The sequence below is a fragment of the Anomalospiza imberbis genome, chromosome 9 (assembly GCF_031753505.1).
Source record: "Anomalospiza imberbis isolate Cuckoo-Finch-1a 21T00152 chromosome 9, ASM3175350v1, whole genome shotgun sequence".
Lineage (NCBI taxonomy): Eukaryota > Metazoa > Chordata > Aves > Passeriformes > Viduidae > Anomalospiza > Anomalospiza imberbis.
This window is the reverse complement of record NC_089689.1, coordinates 13,963,713-13,990,267: the sequence shown is the minus strand read 5'-3', so window position 1 is coordinate 13,990,267 and position 26,555 is coordinate 13,963,713. Positions and strand designations below refer to the sequence as shown.

The 26,555-nt window shown below is 41.7% G+C and overlaps 1 long non-coding RNA gene across 2 annotated transcripts; it reads left to right on the top strand.

Moving 5' to 3' along the window:
- The first annotated feature begins 15,498 nt into the window (after window positions 1-15,498).
- Window positions 15,499-25,400, top strand: LOC137479352 (uncharacterized). Of its 2 annotated transcripts, XR_011002186.1 has the most exons (6): window positions 15,499-15,733; window positions 20,556-20,676; window positions 21,265-21,451; window positions 21,570-21,618; window positions 23,942-24,129; window positions 24,341-25,400. It is a non-coding gene; the product is annotated as an uncharacterized lncRNA (long non-coding RNA). The 2 variants fall into 2 exon arrangements; XR_011002185.1 differs by lacking the exon at window positions 15,499-15,733 and having other exon boundaries at window positions 18,742-20,676.
- The last annotated feature ends 1,155 nt before the right edge of the window (window positions 25,401-26,555 follow it).

Below are 26,555 nucleotides of genomic sequence, written 5' to 3'. Positions count from 1 at the left end.
ATGGTAAAAATCGGAAATGTGCAGTGGTTAACATTGCTCTTTGGTCCATTTGGATTCACAACCCCTTGTGTAGTGAATACAGACAGAATGGTAATTAAAGGGCTAGTGATTATTAATTATAATTTAATTATTAATTGTAAATAAAGGTGTAGTGATTGGCTTATGATGGAAGGCAGCATCCTAAGGTTTTTAGTGATGAAGTGTCATTTCCCTGGAAAGCTATAGCTGGCGTGGTAAAGCCACTGCTTCCCATGGAGAGTGCTTGTGGTCAGGACAGGCTGGGTGTTACTTCAGCATCTCCATTTGCCAATAATGACCTAGAGGAGAGAGCAGAGGTTTGCTTGTTCCAGGAGCAGGCACGTGCTGCAAGCAGTGTTCTCCCAGGCTTTCTCCTGCAGTTTGTGTGGGTGCAGCTGCTGGCTGAAGGGGCACCAGATGGGAAGATTTCACTCTGGCTGGCCCCAGAACTGAGGAAGTGGCTCTGGCAGCTGGGGCTGGAAGAAACAGGAAAGCCATGTCCATTCCGTCCAGGCAAGGGGAGCAGAGGCTGTTCCCAGCAGTGCTTGTTTCTGGCCACCTTGGGACAGGCACAAGGGTCAGGTGGGTGTCAGAGCTGGATTTAGGCTGCATGAGGACTGGTACTGACAGTGACTGTGGGGACAGCTGACTGTCACCTCACATACATTATGTGCCACATTGTCCCATCAACTGTCCAAGCTACATGGGTGGTTTTGTGTATATGGGCATTTCTAACCCTGACACAAGGGACTGTCTTGCTGTCATGATGATGGGAAGGCCTTAATTCCAGAGCTTTGTGCTACAAACCACCATCCTTTTGTCTTTTTACCATGAAATGTCTTTCCATTTGTAAGCAGTAAGAAAATAACCAAATGGTGAAAGTCAACTAGACAGCAAAATATTGACAGCATGGGATGTAACTGTCAATCTGTCACTTATAGAAATGGAACAATAATTGTTGTTCCTCTTCAGAAATGTAGTTTATGCAGTCTCTATAAAGGCATTTTATTTAGTGCAGTGCAAGGAAAATTCCTTTTTCCTATCTGAAACCAATTTAATGTTAACTGATGAAACCATTAGAAGATACTGAGCCCAGTATGAATCCCTCTGGTGGAATATATGATGTGGAGGAGTGGCTTATCTCAAGAAATACCTGCCTCCATTTTGGAGGTAATTTTTTTTTATTTTTTCACTTTCTTAATAATAGAGAAAGAGAGAGGGATAGATCTGCTAGAATATTCTCCTTATCATCTTTGCAGCCTATGGTCTCATGGAGAGGAATAGCTGAGAGTTGAAAGGGGAAAAATCCTGACTATTGTGCTTTCCCTGAGATAAGAAATATTTCACAATCCCTTGTCTCATGCATGAAGCCTGGTAAAAGGGTTCCATATTAACATATGGAAGAGTTTTTGGGGAAAAACAGATCTTAGCCTCGGGAGTCTGCTTTTGACTCTTGGTTTGTCTGGGTGTTTTATATGTCTTTGAAAATAAATGTTAAAAGGGGGACTATGTGCCACACAAGCTGAGATTGCTGCATTGACCTCAAGAGGTGAAAGCACAATTGAAAAGGTCTGTTTTAAATGTTTAAGGAATTAATAATTGCTGAAAAGTGCAGATACTAGAAGAACAAGCATCTTATATGCCGTGTACAGACAGATCTGGCACTCATGGGAGGCATTTGTGACAACAGTCTTCCAGTGGGTGACATTTATGTACATGATAAAGAGACAAGACCTCTTTATGTAAAATTTACAATGAGCTTTCTAATGTCATCAGTTTTTTCAGGCTTACAAAATTGCCTCTCTTATAAAATTAACTCCTTATGTTTGGCCATCAGCCTTTGGGAGGTGTGGAGAGCAGCCCCATGGGTGTGTCGCAGTGGCTGCACCGGGCGGCTGTGGAGCTGGGGACACACAGAGACACAGGACAAGATACTGCTGGCCATGGGCACGTGGCAGTCAAAATGGCTCTGGGCAACAGCTGCTGCTGTTAGCCTGAGTGTGGTAAAATTGATGTTCAGCCTGGAGGAGACTGAGGTGAGACCTCATTGCATGACAAGGGGCACACACTGATATCTTCTCCATGGTGACAGTGACAGGACCCAAAGTTGTGCCAGGGAAGATTTAGGCTGGATATCAGGAAAAGGTTCTTCACCCAGAGGGTAGTCAGACACTGGAATGGGCTCCTCAGGGAAGTGGTCACAGCAACAGCCTGGCAGAATTCAAGAAGTGTTTGGACAACGCTCTTAGGCACATGGTGTGACTTGTGAGGATGGTGCTGTACAGGGACAGGAGTTGGACTCAATCCTGTGGGTCCCTTCCAACTTAGGATATACTGTGGTTCTATGAACGTGCATCCTTATCCCTGTTTTTTCCTGAAACTGTATTTCAGAGTTGGGAAGACTCTTTTTATTGATAAGGAGCCAGCAAAGAATTACAAAATAGAGAAGAAATAGTGTCAAAATACTAAATGAGGGAGGAGGAAAAAAACATTGGACTAGAAACTGATGCTAAAACCAGTGTGAGGGAAGAGAGCAGAGAGTGCCAGACAAAGCACAGTGTGTTAGAGCAGAAAGTGTGAGTGGAGACCACAGGCTGCAGCAAGGCTTCTGTGTGGCTCCCTGCAGCCTCCTCTGAGCAGTGTCACTCATGTCACTTGGTCTCCCAACCTTTGTAAACTCTAGGTGTAAGCACTGACTGCTTGGTTCCCTTGTTGAAGCAGGTGGCTTCTACATGATGGAGATCAAGAGAAAACTGTGTGTGCTGACTTTAATTAAACTGGGAATTGCCTCTTGTGGTGAGACCCTCTGGTGAGAGGTTTGTAGCATTGTTCACCCAGAATGCTTTCTCATTTTCAATGTATGAATTTATAATCACTTTCAGTAGAAAGCCATAAGCATTGTGTTGCTTGAAAGCAACAAGATTCATTCATCTCTCAAGCCCTTTCAACAAATGAAACCCAGTAATAGCTAGAGCTGTCCGATCTGAATTAATTTTCTCAAGCGGAACTCTGTATGCCAGAATTTTTTGTTGGGTGATAGATGGACAAGGCTTTGAATTCAGCCATCACTTGACATTTGTACCTTCAAAAGTAAGTGTTTTGTTTTAGGATGTTGTAGGTGACACCTCTGTGGGCGTTTGAAGGATATGTTCTCGCTGTAGGATGCAAGTTTTTGTCCAACCTTTCTGTAGGGAAAAGGCAATGTGTACAGGGAGGCTACATTTTGCTGAGCAACGCTGTGAAAAGACAATTTCAGCTTGAGACATCCAAGGAGGTGAATGGGTTGCTCTGGGGAAGTTGTGGCCCCGTGAGGGCTCTGACCACATGCTTTGGCTGGCTGTGATCTCTCTTTACTTGTTTTATCCTGTTTAATATGTCAGTAGTATGTACAGGAGAAGGTTTATGGTGTGGATGTGTGCTCCCACTGCTCTCACAAAACTCTGCCTTCTTGCTGAGCCTGCTGCATCCCTGGTTTAAAGCAGAATAAGCTGCATTTTGCTAAGAAGTTCACTAAACCATTCAGATGCTGTCTTAGATCTGGCAGCCTGCAGTGCATCAGAGTATTTTGATAAGCATCATGTCTCCTTGGAAACTACTACTTAGCAGTAACTTGACGCTACATTTGGAGTGTTATGATTAATTTAAGCCTTGCTTCTGCAAAGACACATGGTATGGGTCTCCTCCTACAGAAGTGCAGAGTCTTGTTGAGCTTATCAGAACAGCTCGCATGTTCCAAAGTGTCCCTGTGGGGTTTAGAAGTTCTTCTCTGAATCTCTTCAGGCTCTGCTTTAAGCTCGTTGGTTATAAATCTCACTTGTTATTCTTAGGTATATTTTAGGAGTCTGTTGTCTAATTTGATATTTTAAAAACATTTCTAAAAAGTCTACATCCACAGTTATGAATAAATATAAAGCTCCTTCTGAGGCCATTAAATAATATTTTAATTAGGCTGGCAAAATTGCTTTCGGCTTGTCTTTAAAGTCTTCAGTATCTTATTTCTATTAACAAAATGGTAATCAAGATTAAATTCTAAAATGTAACCAAAGTAGGTCGTATTTTTATTAACTGGAGATAGATAATGAATGTGCCCTATATAAAGATTTGGATTAAATCTTCTGAGATGCTGAGGATAGTGTTTTAATTAAGGTAATCCTTATTGCATCTAGCCAACACTATTGCTGCTTAGGAATTTAAGATCTCAGTCATGCATATTAGTGCATTACCTCAATGAATCTAATAGAGATTTAATACTTGTATTTGAAGTAGCAATCTATTATAAATTAAAAGCATTTGAATAATAAATTTAAATCATGTTATTATTTTCAGAGTTTTATATAATTAAAGAATGCATTCAACGCATTCCTTAATGCTTTGTAATTTCTACAGTGCTAAGAAGGTGTGCTTTGTTGTTGCTTTTAAACTATTTGTTGTTTTCACCTGCTTGTAATATAGAGCTATTACAGCAGTGTTATATTTATGTGCTAAGTGTCTCCCTAATCCCCCAGGTATTTGGGACACTTGGCATAAAGGATGGGACTGCGTGTACTATCCCACTGAATGCTAGAGTGGGGTTCGCAATATAATGTTTTAAAATTAAATTAAGGATATAAATAATATATTAATATAGAATAAAAATAAAAGAATGCTTTAAAATGCTTGAAAAAATTGACAGAAGTGTTACTGATTTGCACTGTAAATTGCAGTGCAAACTGAAGATTTGGCCTGTGGTACTGGCAAAAAGACTGTACTTGATGGAGTACATTGTATTTTCCCAGTATAGATGTGTATGCAAAGGCAGTACTCATCTGATTTCAGGGAGAAGTAGCTTAGAAGTCTAGGCAATTTTTATATATTAAATAACATAACTGGAGGCTTTTACACTGCATACATTCTGAGCATCTTTTTTCCATGAAGACATTACTGTTCCTGTGATTTCTAGGTTGCATTTCTGAACTCTGCTCTGTATTAATCCGTGGGAGTAGCAGCTCAAAGCAAAGCAGGCAGACGCTTTCTCACACAGCGCTTTGCTCTCGGTGTGCACTGCGATGCCAGGGTTAGCTGGAGTTTGACTAAGAGCTTTTATAATACCCTGCTCTGACTTATGAGAAATGCTAATTTCTGAACTCAGCTTAGCCTGAGAAATACTGGTTGGAGTGTACTGAGGTCCTGTCTGTCTCAGCACGTGTGCCCTGTAAGCAGCTGATGGGATGCTTGTAGAGCAAGGATAAGGGATGGGCAGTATCTGCAGAAAGGCTCCTCCCTGGTCCATGTTATTTTGGTCTTTTTACTTGCACTGGCGTCTCCTGAGAAGACCATCTATCGCTTAAAATAGGTGAGGTACAGGGACTTTCTAGCCATGCTACCCACAGAGCCCCACTCCCCGCAGGAAGGGAAGAATGTGACAACAAATCTGCCATCTTCTTCCATTAAAAACTCCCCCATGCTGATGTTATTACCACTGTGCCAGATCTTTCCATTTCACATGGTGGGATACACAGAAGAGTCAAAGCAGTTTTGGATGTTCCTATTTTGTTGGGTTCCTATTGGGGTAGGGATTTCCTTACCACTTTTAATTCTGCTCTTCCTCATGGGAGAAAACCATACTGATATTCAAACTTTAATTTTTGTTTCCATAAATGTAACTCTGCTGCTCCTTTGGGAAGCATGCTGCACAATTCTCATCTCTTGGGCATTTATGGCCATCAGAAACAGTATCTTTCTTGCTCACAAATGAAAAGCAAATCAATGGGAAGATCTTAAAGATTAGCTTTATTAGCTTCTTCCCTGCATAACTCCACAACCATAAAACAATGTTTTATAAATTAACATTGTTCTATAAATTAATGTAAAAGAATGCTCCTGTTAGGAGTTTCCTGTTATATGCAGTCAAGTAATATTAAATAATTTATTTATGTCAAAGTCACTGAATATAACATATTCTTGCTCTCTGTAGATGACAACTACTAGAGTAGTCACAGATGAATATTTCTCTCTTTTGGGATGGATAATTTTGCTATCCTTGATCTGATGTTCTGTTTTGTGGTTTAGTGAGGAATATAAAGAGAAGCCAAGACTACGTAGTACAACAGGACAAGCTTGTTCAGGTTCTTCACTAACTGTTGATGTTCACTATTTGTTACAGATATTGTCCTTTAAATTGGTAATTGATATATAAACTTTACACTAATTTACACTGTTTGTTTTTTGGCATCATTAGTTGGAAAATTACAACCTTTTCTATGTTTGTTATACTTTGGATTCTGGTTGCAGTGATTCTGCCTCTCTCCTCTATTTTAGCATTCCCTAGATTGATGCTGAAAATTACATGTTATTTTTTCCTCCTTCATAAAGCTGTGTCACAGATGTAGAAAGACCTCAGCTATTGAGATCAAAGGTTGCTCAACTTTGCTGGATAGCATGGCATAAAGTTCGGCTGTGATGAATGGTGCCAGGACTTGAAATAAGAGTAGCAAATCTAAGAGCATGAGTCACTGTACTAGGTCTTCATGTCTGCAGAAAATTTGTGTGAACTGCTGGCTGAAAGCATTGACAATTTTCCATTAGTAATGAATTACAGTAGTAATTTCATTAATTTCTTCACCTCAGTCAGGATATGTTGGTGTAAGTTGCTTAACCAAGCATCAGAGGAGCCATTGCTGTTAACCTTTAGTCCTTTACTGTGTAACCAGGACCAGTTAAGAAGTAAATTAGCGTAGCATCCCTTTAAAAAAAAATTACTTTAGATAAGCAGTGGACATAATTTTTGCCTGTTTTTAATTTAATAGCAGGTTTATGGTTTTATGCAAAATCATTCACATTACAGATGACCCTCTGGGAACTGGGCTTTTTCGTCTGTGTAATTTGGTGTCTTTAATAATCTGCTGTCTGTTAAATCCAGCACAGGCTTGATTAATGAATTGTGATGAACCAATGCATTAATTTACAGGTTTGGTCTAATACCCTAAAAGGCTACATCAGTGCTTCCAGTTATTAATGTTAATAAACTTGAGAGAGAAAGCAATGTGAGGAGGGGTAAGGGAAGGTAGTCTGTGGCAAGTTTTGTCTTTATTCAAGCATTTATTTCTGAAGCTTCTTTTCTTACAAGAGAACTGCAAAAGCCCTTGACAACAGACATCAAATGGAGAACAGCTTAGTAGTGTTTGAAAAGATTGTAGAATTTCTGAAGCTGTGTTCCATAGTCAAATATTTTTTTCTGTGCCTAAAGTCCATATTCAACATAGGTTTTCATGCTGTTTTTCTAAATACTGTGTAATAGTTTTGAAACCCGTTGCTGCTAAATCTGTGGCTGAAACACAATCTTGAATATGAATTTCTCTGAAAAGTCACTCCAGAAGCCTGGCTGGTAATAGGTTGGTGTGCATATAAGGAGGCATATGCATGAGAATGGTGGGTATTTGACACTGACAAAATTTGCTATGATGAGCAACTCATTTCTAAGATGATATTGAAGCTTTTAAGACTATCCTTTTGAAGACTTTAAATAAATCTGCAAGCTAAATTGCAAAATTTTATTCTATTTAATTTTTTTAAAAATCCTTCATGTGTCTATTGCATGTAATGATTCCAAATAGTAGAGTATATTCTGTTCAGTCTCAAAAGAGGTGGTACATTGAGAAATGGGAACAGTAATTGAATTTATTTATTTTTTATTGAGAAAGTAGGGTCTGGGAATGGGATAGTAATATGGTGTGAAGATTTTAGGGAGGTGTAAAAAAAGTATGAAATTTTGTCTTTGATGCTGAGCCTTTAGATCTTGAAAACATCTTAAAACAGCATAGAAGTTCAAAGAAGGAGCTATGTGTCCTCTCTCCTTGGATATTAGCTCACAGTACTGGAACTTAGACTTCTTCAAATTACAATTCAAGCCTTGCCTTGTTCTGATAAATATAATCTAAGAATTATTATTTTAGACATTGATGTATCCATCTTTCTGTCTATTAAAATATAGCATGACGTTTAAAGTCCATTTTAGCAATCATGCCTCAGGCATTGTCTTTCTAGTGGGGCACAGGAATTTTCACTTGTCCTTGAGATAAATGTCACTGGTATAGAACTGGCATCTCTTAAGCCTTGTCCAGCATCCATGGCACCAAAGTATTGCTGGAAACATTGGAATGAGACAGAGAAATAACACTGTTTAGATGGAACAAAATAAATTCCCCCTGTTTCTGTTGCTTCTTTCACTTCTTTACTGGTAGGGAGAGAATAATTTCTGCTACATCTTGGCTATTTTAATAGGATTCAGAATGCATGATCACATTAGATACTGTACCTGAGGCAATCTGTGTTTAGACTGGTGATAATTACATGCAAAAGTCATTCAACAATGAGGCAATTAATGCTGATGAACTTTAATAAAGTCAGCTGTCAGCAATAGATATTGCTGGCAAGTTTCCTAATCCTATATTTATAATACTTTGAAATTCCCTTCTGTTCTATTCTATAATGCATATCTGTTTAATGTGTTAAAAAAAACACCAGAAAATATTGCCAGCAACATATTTATATATGGCACAAATATGAACAAAGAGGTCAGAAGTCAGCCTGCTTACCAGATTTACTGCAGTGATTGGTATTTACCAAAGAAGATGATAGACAGAACAAGGCAAATTCTCTAACTCTCTCAGCAGAGGAAAGGGAAAGCATTAGATAAGGAACACAGAGCTTACATTTCCCCTCACTGTTGATTAACAAGCATTAAATTATGTTTAATGTCAGATGTAGGCAGGTCATTGTAATGTGGTGTCAGTGTAAATTAGAAGATCAAGCCAGTTAGTGTCTGGGATTTGCAAAATTCTGGAATCTTTGTCTTTTGCTGCAGAGACATACTTTTGTGAATTTCTCAGTTATCCTAATTGGTTATATGATCAGATGAATTTTGTCATTGGAAAATTCAATTTTAAAGCCATTATTCTTTGGAACAGAAAGCAGAAAGTGACTCCCAAGCTTTTTTGCCTTTACAGTACAGGCAACTGTGAAGTTTCAAGGAGTGGCCAATGGAGGAATGAAGTGTCCTCCTCATTAAACTTTACTGAGCATTACAAAGACAATGCAAACCCCTGTGTGCCTTTTCCTGGGGATCAGTTGTTTTGGTGGACTGCGGTTCAGGAACCACTCCTCTGCCATGAGGAAGATGGAAAATATGGAAAAACCTGCTACAGGGTACAGATGAGATAGCTAACACAAGGGTATGGAGCCTTCTGTGAAATTATATAAAATGTCTAAATATGGAAGTAGTTTTAAAATGGCAGAAATAGAATTTGTCTCTTTCCTAATCTAGTCGAATTCATATAAATCATGTGCCATTGTAGAGCTGTTATATGTTTAGGGCATGAGCTTCCTCTGGGTCTCCTGGAAGAGCTGTTCTAACAGGAGCACTGCAAACTGCCAGTTTGAGGAAGGACTGCTCTTGTCAGAAGCCTTCTCCCCCTTTTTTAGGCAGCCAGGTGTTCTTTCTCCTTGTATGTTTTCTTATTAATATAAAGGCATTATGTCTAAGGCCACAGATGGCCAGAGGGAATATCCCTGTGGGTGTATGTGTTCTCCTCCTTTTCCCTGTTGGCTGGGATGAGAGCCCTTGCCTGGATGCACTGGTGGTCTCAGCCAACGTGACTCTTCTCACAGTCTTCCTTTATCTGCCTGGAGCAAAAGCAGTGTTGGCAATCCCACAGGGCAGTGAGCAGCTGTTTAATACAGGTTCAGTAGCTGAAACTACAGAGTATTTTCTAGTTTAGCTGTTGTACTATGTTAATCAGTAAAAAACATACACAGCTGAGGAAAATCTGTTTATGGTGGCTGAAAGTGTGTTGTGAGTGTTAAGGTTACAGATGATGGTTCATGTGTGCAAGCCTTTGCTTTCAGTTAGAAAAACTCTGGTATTTGGGATGAGGTTAAGTTTCTAGGGTGAGGCTGGAGATGAATCACAGCTGGATTTTGGCTTTTGGCTTTAACATCTACAATCTCTTTTCAGCAGCTGACAGAAAGATCACATTGTACTAGATAAGCCGTACAAAATTCCTGCTGTTTTAACCAGAAATCATATGATAGAAAGGTTGAGAGTTGGAAATGAAAAATGTAATGGAAAATGTTTGTCATGAAATGTTGGAGGCAACGTGCAGCAAAGCCCCAGCAGGAGACAGGTGAGAGTCAGGAGAGTCTCACCTGGGTCTCTCTGACCATGGAAAATTTCTGTTTTGGCCTGTCTGGCTTTGGCTGCTTATGTCCTTCAGGAGTGAAAGTAGAAGGAATAGAGGAAACTGAGGTAGGGACTCTGGGGACAGTGAGGAGATGAGGGCCTTGGCCCAGTGAAGTGGAAAGGCACAGGCAGTGGGGACTCAGAAGAGAGGCAGTGGTGAAGAAAGAAGTTAATGATGTAAAAAAAAAAATGGGGCTGGGGGTCCACATCTCTTCCTGCTGGCACTGAAGCAGGTGACAGCAGCATGGAGTGGCTTTTACTTGCTAGTTAGATCTGTAAAGTATTGAAACATCTGTTACACTGTGTAATGACTCCTTGAATTGCTCAGGCACTTATGGCATAAGGCAATGCTGCATAAACAAGCTTGTCTCTAAAGTCAAGTGTAGGACATTGCTGTGGTTTTCTTACTTCTCCACTCTTTGTTAGGAGTAATGGTCTTTTCCAGTGATTGGGTTGCTTATTCTGCCTGTGGAGGAGGTTTGTACAGAGACATTTCTTTTTGTGTTATGTCAGTACAAGACAAAACACTTTTAAATAGGAGGAGGCTCCAGATTGGGATACTAAGACCTGGATGGGTGGAAAGCTGTGAGCATATAGGCCCAGGGTAGGTCTCAGAGGGTTATGGGTGGTGGGTCTCGCTCTGCATGTCACAAGTGTGGTACCAGGCTCACTGTCCCGGGATCTGTCCTGTTTGATATCCCTGTCAGTGACCTGGGGAGGTGACAGGGTGCACTCTCATCAAGCGTGCAGGTGTCATCAGCTGCAGCTGGGGGAGGGATACCGATCAACATACTCGAGGGCTGCTCTTTAGGGAGAATTAGCTAGGCTGGAGAAGGGAGCTGCCAAGGATCTCATGAAATTCAATGGCAACAAATGCAAAGTTGTGCCCTGGGGAAAGAGAAACCCCTGGGGTTGCCCTGGGATGGACTCTCTGGGGACATCTCTGTGGAAAAGTGCACCAGAAATGGAGGTCGATAGCATCCTGGGCTCTTAGCAGGAGCAAAGCCAGGAAGCTGAGGAAAGTGATTATGTCCTTCCCAGGACTTGCTAGATCTTGTCTAGATATCCATCAAGTTTGTACCTCCAGTACAGTAATGACATCCTTAAAGTGGATTTCAGTGAAGGGCCAGCAGCTTGGTCTGGGGCTGGAGCCCTGTGAGGAGAGGTGAGGGAAGGGGACTTGCTCAGCCAGGGTAGGGCATGGAGAGTGGATTTGGACACCTTCTAGCAGCCTGCTGGAGGCACTTTCCCCATTGGAGGGGCCTTTCTCCATCGTGGGTGGGAGCTCTAGCAGGGCAGCAGGGAGGCTCTGCAGCCTCCACCCTCGGAGGTTTCTGAGAACCTGACAAAGCCCAGAGACACCTGGTCTGGTCTCCTGGCTGACCCTGTCCTGAGCACAGGCTGGATAGGATGGACTCCCATGCTTCCTTCCAAGCTGAATTGTCTGTCAATTCAGACTATTGAATATAAGAAGGAGGAAGAAGAGTTGATCAAAATATATTGCTCAAAAATTCAGTGTGAGACACCCTAATGTTGTGACTCTTAAACACTTAGCTTTCTGTGGACTCCCTAGTCCAGAATCTGTTTGCCCAGTGCAGTCTGTTTAGATTAAATTTAACTGTTTGCATTTGTTCTGGTTGGATAATTACTTGAAAATAATGCTGTAGGCTAATTTACCTGCTTTTATGTGCTTGAATGACCCTGGAGATATTTGTAACTTCAGACAGGGACCTTAAAGGTCTTTTTTTTCTTTCCCCTTTTTCCCCCTTTTTGAGATTTTTTGTGATTTTTGTTTTTTAGAGATTGATTTTGCCCACTTATTTTTCAAAAATTGTCAGTCTGTGATGGGCTGTGTTTTAAGTACCATGCGGGCACAGTGAAATAGACAACTTTCAAGAATAGTCTGAAAAATGCAGGGCCCCACGTTTTCATATGGGAGGAAACAAACAAAGCTGGAAAACTGGTTGTAAAATTCAGCTGCTGGTGCCACCTGAGCAAAAGCAATTCCTTTTCTAGGTGCAAGAATGAGTCATGCATTGTGCTAGAGTTTGTGATTTAGGCAGATGTGCTTCATCTCTCACTTCCAGCAGTACGGTACGGCAGTTCCTGCACTCAGCTCCCACAGCTCAGGGGCAGCACAGGAGCTGCTGGTGCTGTCCTAACCCATGGATGGGTCTGTGCTTGCACAGCTCTGCCTGTAAAAAAGGGCAGGATTAGGAGAACAAATGGCATGTAGTGGTTTGCTTTGTCCTCATGAAGAGGTCATTGCGAGATATGTTGGTCCAAGGTGTCCGGGTGAGGTGGCCTGAGCTCCAGAGCACTCCAGTGACCCAGCACTGAGCAGCGGCTCCTGTGTGAGGCTCAGTGTGTCCAGGGCGCTGTGCTCAGTGGATTACAAGGATGTAGAAGAGACTTTGTAGAGACCCCACGTGCAGGAGCCCGATGCCCCCGTGCTTGGGGTTTAACACGAACCCCTCGAGTCTTTGCCCAGCAGCCCCGTCAGAGCCTGCAGAGCCCTGTCCCCAGGGCTCTCGAGGGGCCTTCGGATGTCGGGTAAGTAGCAATTACTAATCGGTAGGCTGAGATTATTCACACCGTTTGCTTTCCTCACATTCATTACTCCCTTTCTTGTTCAAATAAAGTGACATTTAGTAGAAACTTACAGTGGAGCTTTTTATCCCCCTTTCAGTGATTTATTTGATTTCATTGATCTTTTTAACTCATAATCAAACTGACTTTTGTATCCAGAAACTGTCCAATCTTACCCCTTTTATTTTCCCGTGTACTGAAGGAACAGTTCAGTCTTGCAGCGCTCAACAGTCTTTGTTAGAACCAAGTCTGGGCCGGGGCTGTGGAGCAGTCCGAGTCCCGCATGTCCTGGTGCGGGACAGGAGTGCGGAGCCGGGGTCCTGGCAGCTGCGCCTCCCCTGGCAGCCAGGGGAGATGGCCGCTGGCGGGGGTGACCCCGGCACTCCGGGGCTCCTCCCGGCCTCTTCGTTCAACGAGGGCTCGTTGCCTAAAATAGGGATCCATATGCGACGCCTAATATCATAAATGCCCTTTTAAACCCAGCAAGGGTCGCGACCGGAGGAAGTTTTTGAGGGGAAATGTTCGTGGAATTGCCACCTGTCTGAAGATAACGGCATTTTAACGAGACGAATAGACATTTTTGAACATTCCGCACTGGTTTTCCCCTCTCTGAGTGCCAGAAGGAGCCAGACGGTGTGGAAGCACACGGCGAAGGGAGCGGTACGTGTCTCGGGGAGCAGGACCCGGCGGGCCGGTGCGGGCGGTGTCGCGGCCGGAGCTGTCCCTTGGGCGGGCGGAGCGGCGGCAGCGCCTCCCCGGCTCCGCCAGGGGCTGCTCGAGCACCGCGGCGGCGGCCGGGCCGGCCCGGGCCCCGCTCCGCTCCGCTCCGCTCCGCTCCGCACCGAGCGCCCCCCGCCCCGCTCCGCTCCGCTCCGCACCGAGCGCCCCCCGCCCCGCTCCGCTCCGCACCGAGCGCCCCCCGCCCCGCTCCGCTCCGCTCCGCACCGAGCGCCCCCCGCCCCGCTCCGCTCCGCACCGAGCGCCCCCCGCCCCGCTCCGCTCCGCTCCGCTCCGCACCGAGCGCCCCCCGCCCCGCTCCGCTCCGCACCGAGCGCCCCCCGCCCCGCTGCGCACCTAGCCCCTGCCGCCCCGCCCGCCAGCCCCTACATGCGGGCTCTAATTAATTAATTAATTACCCCAGCCGCACGGGATATTTTTCATTTTTCTTTTCCTTTTTTTTTTTTTTTTTTTTTTAATTTTTTAAAAGAATTCTTATTATTTTACATTTTTTGTAGATATTTTTCCCCGCCAAGGCATGAGCGCGGTGGTTTAAACTCTCCCGCATGTGCGCTGTGAAGGGCCGAGTGCCGCTGAGCCGCGGCGATAATCAGAGAGGAACGTGTTCGCAAGGGATAACTCACGCGTCTCCCTTCCGTGAGGCGGCATCAGAGCGATTTTTATCTTGGCTATATGCCAAAGACAGTGTCGTGGTGCCAGCCTTTTCCTCTTCCCGTTCTCTGGAGTGGTTGGCTTCTTTCTGCTTGGTTTCTGTTAAAAATAATGATTTCAAAATGTATTGTTTTAACATTGGCATTAATCTAAAATGCCCTAAAAATATTTCTAGCAATGCTACCATTCAGAAGGTTGATCTGGGATGGAGACCACCACATTAGGTTTTCCTTCAATGCAGAAATATGTAAGGTAATATGGCATTGAGTAATGCATTTATTGTTTTCTCAAGGCTAATATCTCACTTGTAATAGTGAATGAGTTTACACAAGAGATACAATAGATTGAAATAAGCAAAGGCAAGGCTTTACAGATTTCATTGCAATTTATGGAGAAAATCTGGTGTCAAGCAAAAAGTCCATTTTGTGTTTTCTGAAAGTGAATTTCAAGGTAATTAAAATGCTTTGATAAAATGCTTCACCTTCATAATTGGTATCCTTGGTCTGTTGCTCCTCAAGTGGTTTTTTTTTTGGGTTTTTTTTTTTTGGTTTAATTTTTTTGGTTTAATCTCCCAAACTTTTATAACAGCTGCAGTAGAAGGACCATAGTCACAGAGTTTTGGGAGAAAAGGAGTTTGTTTGTCTTGGTTTTGTTTTACTTTTGAGTAGGTTTCAGAAGTTTATCAGTAATCATACTGAAAGCATGTTTGTAACTGTAATAGTTGTATGCTCTGTTGTCAAAAACCTTAACAAACCTTTAAGTGAGTCTAATTAAAGCAGCCTTTGATAATGGAAATAATAAAAGATTGCTTTAATTTACACTGTAATGAAAGGATTGTGCCATTAAATGTGACAGGAAATAGTAGAACTGCTTTTCTAGACTAGGTAGAAATTGCATGCTGTGCTTTTATGATCCCAGTGAAGTCCCAGCGATTGTCTTTCTGGCCATCAGCCAGAACTTCAGAAATGAGGTAGTTCCCCCCTCTTCTGGGAGAGAGGTAAATGTAGTCCAGTTATCCTGTTTGGTGTTTCCAGTGTGTGTTTCTTCTTTAAACCTTGCACATCTGCCCCCAAAGCCTGTCACTTTAATGGAGCCTGGCAGGTTTTGTGGTGTCTGAACACCAAGCTTTGGGCTGGAAACTTTGCAAATTTTGTTGGTTGGTTGATTTTTTTTTTCTCCTTGGCATTTCTTTTGCATTGTACTGTTTCTTGGTGTCTTGTCCTTTAAGCCAGGATAGTTCCAGAGACATGAAACGACAACTTCTTTTTTGGACCATGATTCCTTCTCCAGTGAACAGGTTGCCAGCCTGTGAGGAATGGTGCGGTGCGATGGACATGTCAGCAGGACATGTGGCATTACACCGCAGGGTAATCACCAGGCAGCCTCATGTCTCTTCTGCACTTTTCTGCTGCAGGTTCTGGTTTCATTTTTATTGTGTACTGAATTTTACATTTATTTTTATGGGACCCTGGATGAAGCCTGAACTTCTATGTTTTTGAGAGGAGAATCCAAAACAGAAAAGTAAGCAACTTACCCCAGGTTATTTCCTAAGGTAAATTAGAACATTGAAGTTAAGTTCTATTTAATTTTCTGAAGTTTCAGTGTTGTAGTGGACGAGCAAATGAGGTTGCCAAAATATGACTAATTCACACATTGTAATAGTCTTTACATGATAAGCTGTTGGAAGGACTAAAACCATATACCTTTAAATATTGAGAAACAAGAATAAGAGGAGACTCAGGAACCTTGGAGCAGAATAGAAAATGATGCTGCTGCAGCTGGAACTCATGCTGATTCTGTGTATTGCACAGAAAACACCATCATAACAATAACAAAAAGAAGATAAGCAACTGAACTGTGAATTCCAGGTTCATTTTTCAGTTCTACCTAACTCTTTGTAACTTTACAATGAAAGATACAGAAATTGGAGCCAATTACCATAATATGTGGTGGTTTGGTGGGAGCATGTTCTACATCAGACAGTTAAAAGGTTTTATTGCTATTAGGAGCTTGTTAATGCCCTTGATAATGTCTTTAGTTGCTTTGTAATGTCTCTTGTTGAAGTATAGAATTCTTTTATCTTCTTATTACATTATGCAGAAACTTGAATTGAAACGATATTTGCAGGAACATTTAAAGTAGTGCATCAATCAGTTTCAAAGAAGAGAAAATGTTCTCAGAATAGGTTATAAAAGGATAACTGTCAGTTTTATTTTGGATGAACAAAGAAACCAACGTAAAAAGCACTTTATTGTAAAAGCACACTGTGCAATTCAATAAATATTCCATATAAATATACAGGAAAAGAAAGTTCATCATTATCTGATGGCTTGAATATAATTTAAGTAATACTTCCAGAATACAGCAAGCAGTGAAGCTCCTTCTTCTTTCTTGTGTATTCTACCCCTAGATCAGGTCCTCAGTAGGAGATAGTTTAAATCGACTTGTTAATGATTTAAATGGCTAAAATATGGTTATAATTTAACATTATCTTGTAGGGATGTAAAACTCCTGACAAAACACCTCGCTGCATGCAAAATATAGCAGTAGCACCTTCCGTCACTCTCCTTGTTTTTTGTTTGTTTGGTTGGTTTTCTTCCTCAAATGTGATTTCTTGTTGTTTGTCTTCCCTCTGGCATTTTTTACCTGCTTTAACACAAAGTTATTTGAGTATTTATACATTTGGATTACAAACCTTCTATATGATTCCGTTAGAAAACACTTGCATGGGGTGTTATTATCCAGGAAAACAGTTGCAAATACTCTGCTCCCTGAACCAGTAGTAGCTTGCTAGACCACACAAAATATGGCATGTTGCAAATCTCATCTTGTAGCCTGTAAACCAGAAGCAGCACTCTCCCCTTCCCCCCTTCTTTATCTTCTAAAAAAAGAAAGGAAAAAAAAGAAAATACCAAAGACTGCACATAGAGTTGTAAATGCTGTGCTCACACGGCAAATGTTTCCCAGAGAAATTTGTGTGTCTTGTCCTTTGGATCCATTGTCTTTTCAGAATCCAGCGTTCACCCTGTGACTTCAACAGAATAGAATATTTCTAGTTTAAAAATGTATGTTTATTTCTGAAGAGTTTATAAAGGCAGAGAAATAATTGACTGTGAATGTACAGATTTTAGTTTATTTATTTATTTCAGTCTATTTTGGTAACTAAGTTCTATGTGCAAGGGATTTCTAACTTTTTTTGTTGGTCATTCTGAAAGGGTATGCAGCATGCACCTGCATTATTCATCTGTTTATTTTTCACTTCTGAAACTTTGAAAAGATAATTTATTTTTATTTAATAATCATACCACAATAAACTCACCTTCTTCATGCCCCATTCTCAATTCTAAGCTTCAGCCTAGGTATGTTTTTAAACTTGCAGGTGGTTTTAAAATTGTAGGCTATTAAAAAAACTCCTGTGGGTTTTAGGAACTTACAATAGTGATTTCATTGAAGTCTGCTATAATTGATCAATTCACAATATTCACAATGTATTTAGGATTAAATTTTATTTCCATGACACATTTTTCTACATAGGACTTCCTTCCTTTAACTGCTTCCCCGTGTTTCCATGGTTGTGCAGCAGCATTAAAGGCAGGGGTGCCAGGTGGCCTTTGCCTCCCCGGCACCCCCATCCCCCTGTCCTTTTCTCTCTGGCCAACACCTGCCTTTTGAGGCACAGGTGTCATTACAGTGTCCCAGAAAGAGTTTATTTCATAACTCTTCGAGCAACCTCTGAAGGAGCGCCTCCATAAGTTACTGAGCTCTTGAGAAAACAGTAATTTACAGTGGGCAAGCTGCTGGGTTGCATGCATCTGTGTGCTTTGCCTGGGAATAGAAGGTTCCCATGGCAACTCCCCCACGCTGTGGATGTGACATCCTGTACAGGTGAGGCTGGGGCTCCGGGTGAGGCCAGCCCTCCTTGGCCCTGCACCGTGGGCTCTATGCCTGCTGCATGGGCAGCCTGGTGTGCAGCTCCGTCCCTGCCTGGCTCCACACTGCTCTTCCCAATGGGCAGGCTCCTTCCCTTAACACTTGGGAACATCAGCCCTGGGTTAGAAACCCCAAACACCCAAGGTAAACAAACATCATGCTTTAAAAAATACTGCTCAGAAATCACAACTGAGCCCATGATCATCCTGGGATCTTACCAGAAGGCACTGGTAAGATATCAGATAATCAGCTCTTTCTTTCTTTGGGAAGGAATGTTTACTTGCCTTAAATTTATTTGGCTTTAAATGCAGTTATTAATAAAGCAGCCTTTGCTAACCTGAGATGAGAGCAGGGGAACAGCAGGGCTTGCTCCAGGAGCACACATCATAAACCTGACTTGAGCAAGACACTGAAACTAGGCAATAAGAGCAGTTTGCACTTTATCTGTTCCAAAATGTAGGTTACTGTGCCAAGTGTGATGATGATGGCTCTCATTTTGCAGGAGTTCCTAGTAACTAGACCCGAATCCGTTTCAGAATAGGACTTTGGTTTGGGAGGTGGCCAAGCTCTGCTTTCACCTAAAGGTGCAAAAGAGGTAAAACACAGGGCATCCTTGGGGAGATGGGGGTCAAGGCTTTCTAATCCAGTATGGGTTCAACATGAAAGACCTGTGGCATATAAGTAATTACACAAACATATGGAAAATTGTTGCTAGTTGAGCTGGAAAGCCTCTTGTAACATGTAATACTTTAAATATCTCTGAAGATAGGAGGAGGAATCTGGCTTTCCTAGATAGAAGCATTTTTGCAGGAGGAGTAGAAGATGTTATGAATAGATGTGACAAAGGCAATGACAAGACAGACTTTTGCAAGAAGCACAGAGAACTGATCTATAGGAGGAAATGTAGTGGCTTGGGTGACAACAGTGTGAAACATATAGAACTTTAAAACTGATGAGTGTTTTATTATGGTATGACAAAAAACCAAAAAGAAGGGACTAGCATCGGCACCCACAACACCCAGCCAAGAACAAGAGACATGAGAGACTCTTCCTTAGTTTACCACTTTCTAAATCCAAACGGAGGGGAGGCTTTAGAAGGGAAAAACCCACAGGCTGAGTAGCCTTGCATGGTGTTTCTTCTGGTTGCTAATAATGCTTCTACAGGTGTGACTTACAGAATGAAACCTCTGGCCCAGGTAGTGAGCATCACATCACTGTGACAGAACAGGGCTCAGTTCAGATTGCAGCAGAGGAGAAGTGATGTCTTGGCAGAAGAATTGAGTGGGAAGTGACAGCTCTTGCTGTAAAAAAGCAGAGAGTGTCTAAGAGTTAAAATAGATTCTTCTCTGAAATGCCCATGTAGCTTCAATAGCTCCACAGGAGTTTTAGGATTACAAATGACAGCAAAATTTGTGCCATTCTGCATAATTGTATTCTCTACAAAGAAAGTTTCCTACATCTCCTAGCAAAGACGGTACTTTCATTAGAAGGAAAATAATTTCAAAATTACATCTCTTTGTGCCAAGGATTAAAAAGATCTAACAAGGAGTTCTAAAAAAAAAAAAAAAAAAAAATGAAGCATTACATTGAATCCTTTGGTTTTACAGGTAGAATAATGACATGAAAATAAAAGAAAATTTTAATTGGTGAAGGGAAGGGGAAACATCCTAGTTCCTGACTCGTCACTATGTTCATTCTCCCTTGTAGCTCCCACCATTTTCACTCACAATATACAGAACTATATTTGTCTTTACTGAGGTTCAGCTCTGTTAAAAACAATCCAGTTCTATCTCTTTGCTAGTGTGAGATTTCAGCCTTCCTTAACACGAGTCTCTGACAGACAAGGAACCCAGAATGTCTTGGTTTGGCAATGGTTCAATCCCCCATAATTTTGTTAATTTAAATGTAGTCACAGGCTGCACACTCAGGAAATGCCAGCTCTTTTTGCCCCACCGCAGCCTAGAAACTCTCCGTGATGGCTCTGCTGTCATAGCTGGAGAGCACGAACCCTCTGTGCTCAGCTTGCAGTTCCGACTGCCATGTATGGACATTTCTAATTACTTTGGAGGCACTCCATTTTGTACTGCATGCATAATTAGTTAGTTATTTACATTTTATTTCAGCATTTTTTCTAGCCTGTACACTAATGAAATCCCGGCGTGACATCAGAACCTTCCTGTTGAAGTGGGTCTTCCCTTCAGGGATCAGCCACCCTTTTAAATTAATGAGCCGCTTACAGAAACAGCTTCATGATTTTATGTGCAGTGTTTGCAAGAAAATTTATAAATGGTCTGACTCCTTTCAGATCTAAAATCTGTTGAAATTAAAAGAAAATCTCCCACTAGTATTGCATGCTTTGGGTCATCTCTTATGTGGATGTTTTTTTTTTTCTCATGTATTTACCATAACTCAGTTAGGGAAAAGGGTCCTCCATCTTTCACACAGAGGAGCAGATGTATGGGTGGGAAGGAAAAAAATGGATGTAAGGAAGCTGATTAGCACTGTAGCGCCCAAAAGTATAAAATGGCCTGTAGGTAAGAATTAGTAACATCATATTATAAAGAAAATAGTTTTTAATTTAAAGAATTTATTTGAAGAATATAGGAAATACAGTTAGTCTCCACAAAAGTGAGCTGCTTTTTGAGGTACTGTTTTCATAAAGAAATTGAGATTGTTAATCTTATGTTGTTTTTCTTGTAAATTCAATTGAACAGAAAAAAGCAAACCAAAACAAAAAAACCTCCCAAACCAACCCTAAAAAAACAAACCAAAAGAGAAAGGAAAAAGGTGTTGCTTAGCAACAGCCTCATTCAAGTGGTCAGAAATTGGTGTATTTGCTGGAATTTGGGAGATATCTCACAGAGCTTGCCAGGTGCACGGGATAAGGAGAGAAAAGAATTAATGTCTAAAATGGAGAAGGGAACCACTACTGCCGTCAGATTAAGCATGTGCATTTGGCTCAGTGTCGTTTGCAACACAATTCTGGTTGCCTGAGTTAAGCACATTTGCACCTCCTCGTGTGCCCATGTTGTTTCAGTGGTGTAGGACTGTTCCTGTGGCAGATAGACATGGATAGTTTCTTTGTTATGTTTGTTAGTGTGTTTATTTTCTTTCATTTTTAGGTATGCTCATCTTCTCGCTCCTCAGCCTGGTTTACTCACTGAGCAAGCTTCTCTTGAAGGCAGCACTTTCCCTTGGGTAGAGCGGGAGGACACACCTGCTGATGCGTTTGCAGCAGCCACCTCTCCCTTACGCTTTCTTGACTGTTCAAGAGTCCAACCCAGTGTGGAAAAGAAGCAAAACTGCCCAGTGAGCACACCTGTATCTGGATGGAGGGGAGTGTCTGGAGAGGAGTGGGGGAAATGGGGGCTTCAGAGTGTTTATTCCTAAGTGAAGTCCTGCACCTGCCATTTTCTCTTTCTCCTAGGAGAGACGACCCTTATGCTGGAGGCCTGGGAGAGCAACATCGTTGCTGAGTAGGAAGCCCACAAGGCACAGCTGAAGCCTGTATTGTGCTGTTTTGGCTGTGAGCTGCTGCCTTAGGTGTTTTTTTGTCTCTATGTAATGCTGTCTGCTTTGTGCACTGGTAGGTGACCACATTGCTTTTGGGCTACCATGTGATCATTGGTTTGTGACTTGGATTGTTTTTCTTAAACCTTTTGTGTTCCCTCCCTTTCTTTCTGTGGTGTTTGAGGAAGGAGAGAGAAGTGACTCAGTACAATTCCATGTACTCTTGATTTGCTATTCATCAGCCTGGAGAGGGATCTCCAGCCTCCACATATCCTTAGGTCAGGAAGGATGAAGAGAATGTGGCACTGGCATTTCGGATACCTGGACTTCAGGAAAAGCACCCTTGAGAGTGTACATTATTCTGCATCCCTGTTGAGAGCTAATTAGCCTTTTGCTTTCCCCAGTATTGCTAGGGATTTCTTTAATATCGCTGTAAAAAGTCTAGTTGTGCTCTTTGGACCCTGTAGCTGGAGCATGTTGACTTTGTGGCAGCCAAGTATTTACACTCTGTACAACAGAGGGAAGGAACTGCAGGAAGGTGATTGAATCATCAGCTGTGTTTTGGAATTGACCATTGCTTTATTCCTGCCATTTCTGTTGCTTTTTGGGAATAGCTGCCTTTCCCACACAGCTCCAAGTAAGAAGATGTGCAAAAGAAAAGCTAGTAACTTTTCACTTGCACAAAATGAGGAAAGAGCTCTGAGAGGGAGAAAGTGGCCAGACCTCACAGGCAATTAAAATTCTGTGCCTCATTTCCCTTGCAGGGGAAGAATCTCATTCCAGTGTGGATTGACTTACCAACTCATTTGCAGAAAGACTTATAAGAAGCAAATATTTATGAATCACTGTATATGTTGTAATCTTATTTCTAAAACAAACATTGCTTTCTACAGTGGCTCCTGTGTGCTGTGAGTTGAAAGATTTTCCAGCATTTATCCCATTTTGAGCTATAAGCTGCAGGGAATAAATGCTGTTAGTCAGACTGGGATGCAGTGTCTCCTGGAGCATTTGTGCTCCTGGCAAGTTGTCATCTCCTTTCAACAGGTGTTAGCAAAAATATTCAAATTAGCATTAAAACTGGGTATTTTCTGATATTTAACTTATATTTAGGCAGATGTCATAGCCAAACAGGTGACAGCATTCTTGTTAAATGTGGCTTGTAAGGTCTGGCTGGGGTTTCTGTTTTGCAGGTAGGAGCTTCTTTCCATGTGGCTCTTCTGCTGCAGCTGGGTGTGGAGGGCAGGGAGACACAGCCCGAGTCTGCTGTGTGCTGACACGGCCTGAGGGACAGGGAGGGACAAAGGGCTAAAGACCAAGGGCACCGTGGAGGTTTAGGATTTTGGTTTCTGTGCAGTGAGCCTCCAGGACAGGGAAGGGAGCGCTCTGTGTTTTTAGGAGGGCGTGGTCTTGTAGTCAGGCAGGAAGGGGATCCCTGCTGGGTGGCGTTGGTGCCTCAGTGAGGTGGTACCTGGCTGGGTGGTGATGGGTGGGAGGCAGGGCAAGCCCTGTGCCTCCACTGCTGCCCCTTGCAGCCCTCCCTGGCAAAGCATTCTGCTGTGCAGCACTGGGCAGGGGACTCTCTTCTTCTTGGGTTGTTGGAAAACCTTCTGAGAAAAAAGTCAGCTGCACTGATTTTGAGAGAAAGCAACTTGTGATCCAATATATTGGCAACTGGTAGGAAATAAGGCTGCTGCCATAAAATTATGCAATGAATATCTCTCTGCATGATGAATTCTGGTGCCTTTTCTTGATTATATTTCTTCTTATAAGAGGGTAAATAAATAAAAGAGTAGTGTGGCTGCAAGGAGCTGCTTTGTGTCTGGAGCAATTGGTAATATGGCTGGATACAAGTAATAATGGTTTGCATGAAGCCTGAGGACTCCAGGAACCGGGTTAGTTACAAAGATTCAGAGCAGTCCTGATGGATGGGTGCAATGTCCTTTCTCAAAATACAAAAACAGGAGAGTAAATCAAAAGGTATGAGGGAAGCAGATTCTTTCATTGTGGAAAATATCTTGAGCATTAATCACTTCCTTTTGCTAGAGAAACGCAAACATGAGAAAGGATATTATTTCCTTCCAAATTACACAGTGTTTTTTAAGTAAAATATTAATCCCTGTGCAGAACAGTAGGTGCTGGTCTCTGAGCTGAAAATTATGCACTTCTTAATTTGTCTCTATTTATGATTAAGCTCATATAAATCAGGGTATAAATGCATTATTAGAATGAAGTCATATAATATGCATGTGCCTCTAATACTAATGTGTTATATATGTCTGCTTTATATAGCTGCATGACACAGTGTATTTATTAAAAATCTAGCAATTGTACATTCCTGAAATTGCAGATTTTTACTCAACTGCTTGTGAGCCTGGGGGTATGCAACAGTTGTTTATCATTGTACTCTGATGAAACCCTGATAAAAATGAAACTGCTGCAAAGAAATGTGGCCTTACAGTGGGAAACTAAAATTTCAGGTACTAATAACATTTCTGCATCTCAAAAATTGACTTATGCCTTTGTTTATTTTCGAAGAGCTCTTTTATAAAATGGCAAAGAATATGTAGTCTCTGTATGCTAAATCAGAGATAGTAGAAATAGAAAAATTTTTAAAGACAAATTGAGTATAATGTTATGTATTTAGGATGCTTCTCAGCCTGGTTTTGATTGCTGTCATGTTTCCCCAAGAAGTCAGACTGCTCAAAGAATAAATGAAATAAAAGTTTAAATGACAAGATCCAGCCATGGTCAGAGGTGATGATGAGGAGCAATAAATTGGTAAGTCAGAGCTTTTCAACTCTTCTATTTTTTTTTTTTCCTGTGACAGGTCATAAATACTCACTGTTTTGGAAAAAAAAAAGGTCAAAGTCTACTAAAAAGTAAAATCTTGGCTTAAAGATTATTAAATGGAGTGCAAAGACATTTTATTTGATTACATTTCTTACCATTTAGCTTTTGGGGAAAAGACTAAACACAATAAAATTGTCACTCTTTTGAGCAGTCTTACAGGTAATAAGTAAACAGGAGAAGGCAACTGTCTTCCCGCATTACAGTCATCAGGGTTTTTCTTGGAATATAGACAATGCAACAAGGAATTTCTTTGTGAGTTATTGGAGGGAATAATCCACAGGCAGAACAATGTACACGTACTTTCTGAAACAGGATGGGTGTTACAGCTTGCTGAGAGTGTGATTTATTGTTAAATAATGTAGGACCCCTTCACTTTTACCAGGCCTGACAACTTCACAGGTGTGGGTATGAATAAAGACCTAAAACTGGTCAGTTATGGAATACAGAAAATGGAGCTATTTTTGTGGCACAATCCAAAATCCTTTTCTTCAGCCATCATGTGGTGTTTCTTCTTTTTTTTTTTTTTTCCTTAAGCCAGACTCCTGAATGATGAGAGCTGGGTTTGTGCTTCATCATTTTCTCTCACAGGAGCAGGGAAGCACAATGTGTTTTATTTCATGTTATTAGCTTGGCTATCACTGGGTTGCTTCATGATTGCAGGCCTCTTCCTCTTGCCTCATCGTTTTCTGTCTAGTGGTGAAAGCATGGTGGTGGTGAAGGAAGCAGCCAGCCATCAGGAAGGGATGTAAAGGCTCTAAGTTCCAGTAGGGCAGGAGGATCTGCAGCCATCTCTTGTTCCCCTTTGTGGATATCTCTATAATTCTACTGGCCCCTGGAGCTGATATGAGAAGGCAGTAAAATTTTAAATAGAATGGACCGTGGGCAATTGCAGCACGTGACTGCAGGTGCCTGCACGAGTGGGGATACTCCTCTGTGCACAGCATGGGCAGTGCCAGCAGTGGGCAATGCCACGCATCCTCCTGTCCTGCAAGCTCTTGCGGAGCTATGTAGGAGCTCTGGAGCAGACTGAGCCTTCTGCAAGGATTGAAGGTTTCCAAGAACTGCTGCGGTGATCCACGTGCTGCCAAAGGCACAGCTTGGAGTGAGCTTTGTTTGAAAATGCATATTCCTAGCAAAATATCTAGAAAGAATTAAAGTCAGGATTGTATCAATGAATGAAATGGGAGAGTCACCTCCTTTGTAAGTTTGAGATGTGAAGACATTGCACAGCTGGAACCAGAAGTAAGTATTTCTGTCAGCATATGCCCTCATCACTCCACAGTTGCAATATTTTGTAAGGGCTGCTGAGCTTGTATTCTGCATTTGAAAACCAAATGGCAAAAGTACAGATTATCCAAGCCTTCAGTAGGCTGTCAATTTCCAAAAATGGCCCCAAATATTGGCTACCTTCCGCGTAGCATATCAGCAAGTGCCTGTTTTGAACTTGTCCATGATTGTTTTCATGAACAGAGATGCTTTCACTGTGAAGGCAGTGCAGAACTGTTATAAATGCAGCTATTCACTAGTTTGTTCTTTTTACTTTTTTTTTTTCAGCTTAAAATACTTTCTACAGCTAAAGCTTTTCTGAATTTCCCAATTAAAACAGCCAATGTGTATCTTTTCAGGACTTTGGCTGCTTGTGTATATTATGGTTTTAAAAAGTATTTTCCTTTGCAGAATGGAAATAATAGACTCAAAATTATTGTGCTGTGTAACTGAAATAAATCACAGTTCCTGCCCAGTGCTGTTGTCTGTCCAGAGATGGGCATAGTGGGTCATGGTGGAAGAGAAATCCTAACCAGTAGTAGAGAAATACAAAGGTTCTGGTCCAGAGGAACATGTCCATAAACAAATATTTCCTAATGGGGTTCATAAAACAATTGGTTCTGAACTGGTGAAGGGTAAAATTGAGCTTTCATGCTTAATTTTCCTGGGAGTAACTTGTCACAGCAGTTAAGAATTGAAAAGTGCACGGTTTGTAAAACCCCTCAGTGGAATAAAACACCTGTTGTTTGCATTAGAGTGTAATTGTGCAGTGTGTACCTGGATATAT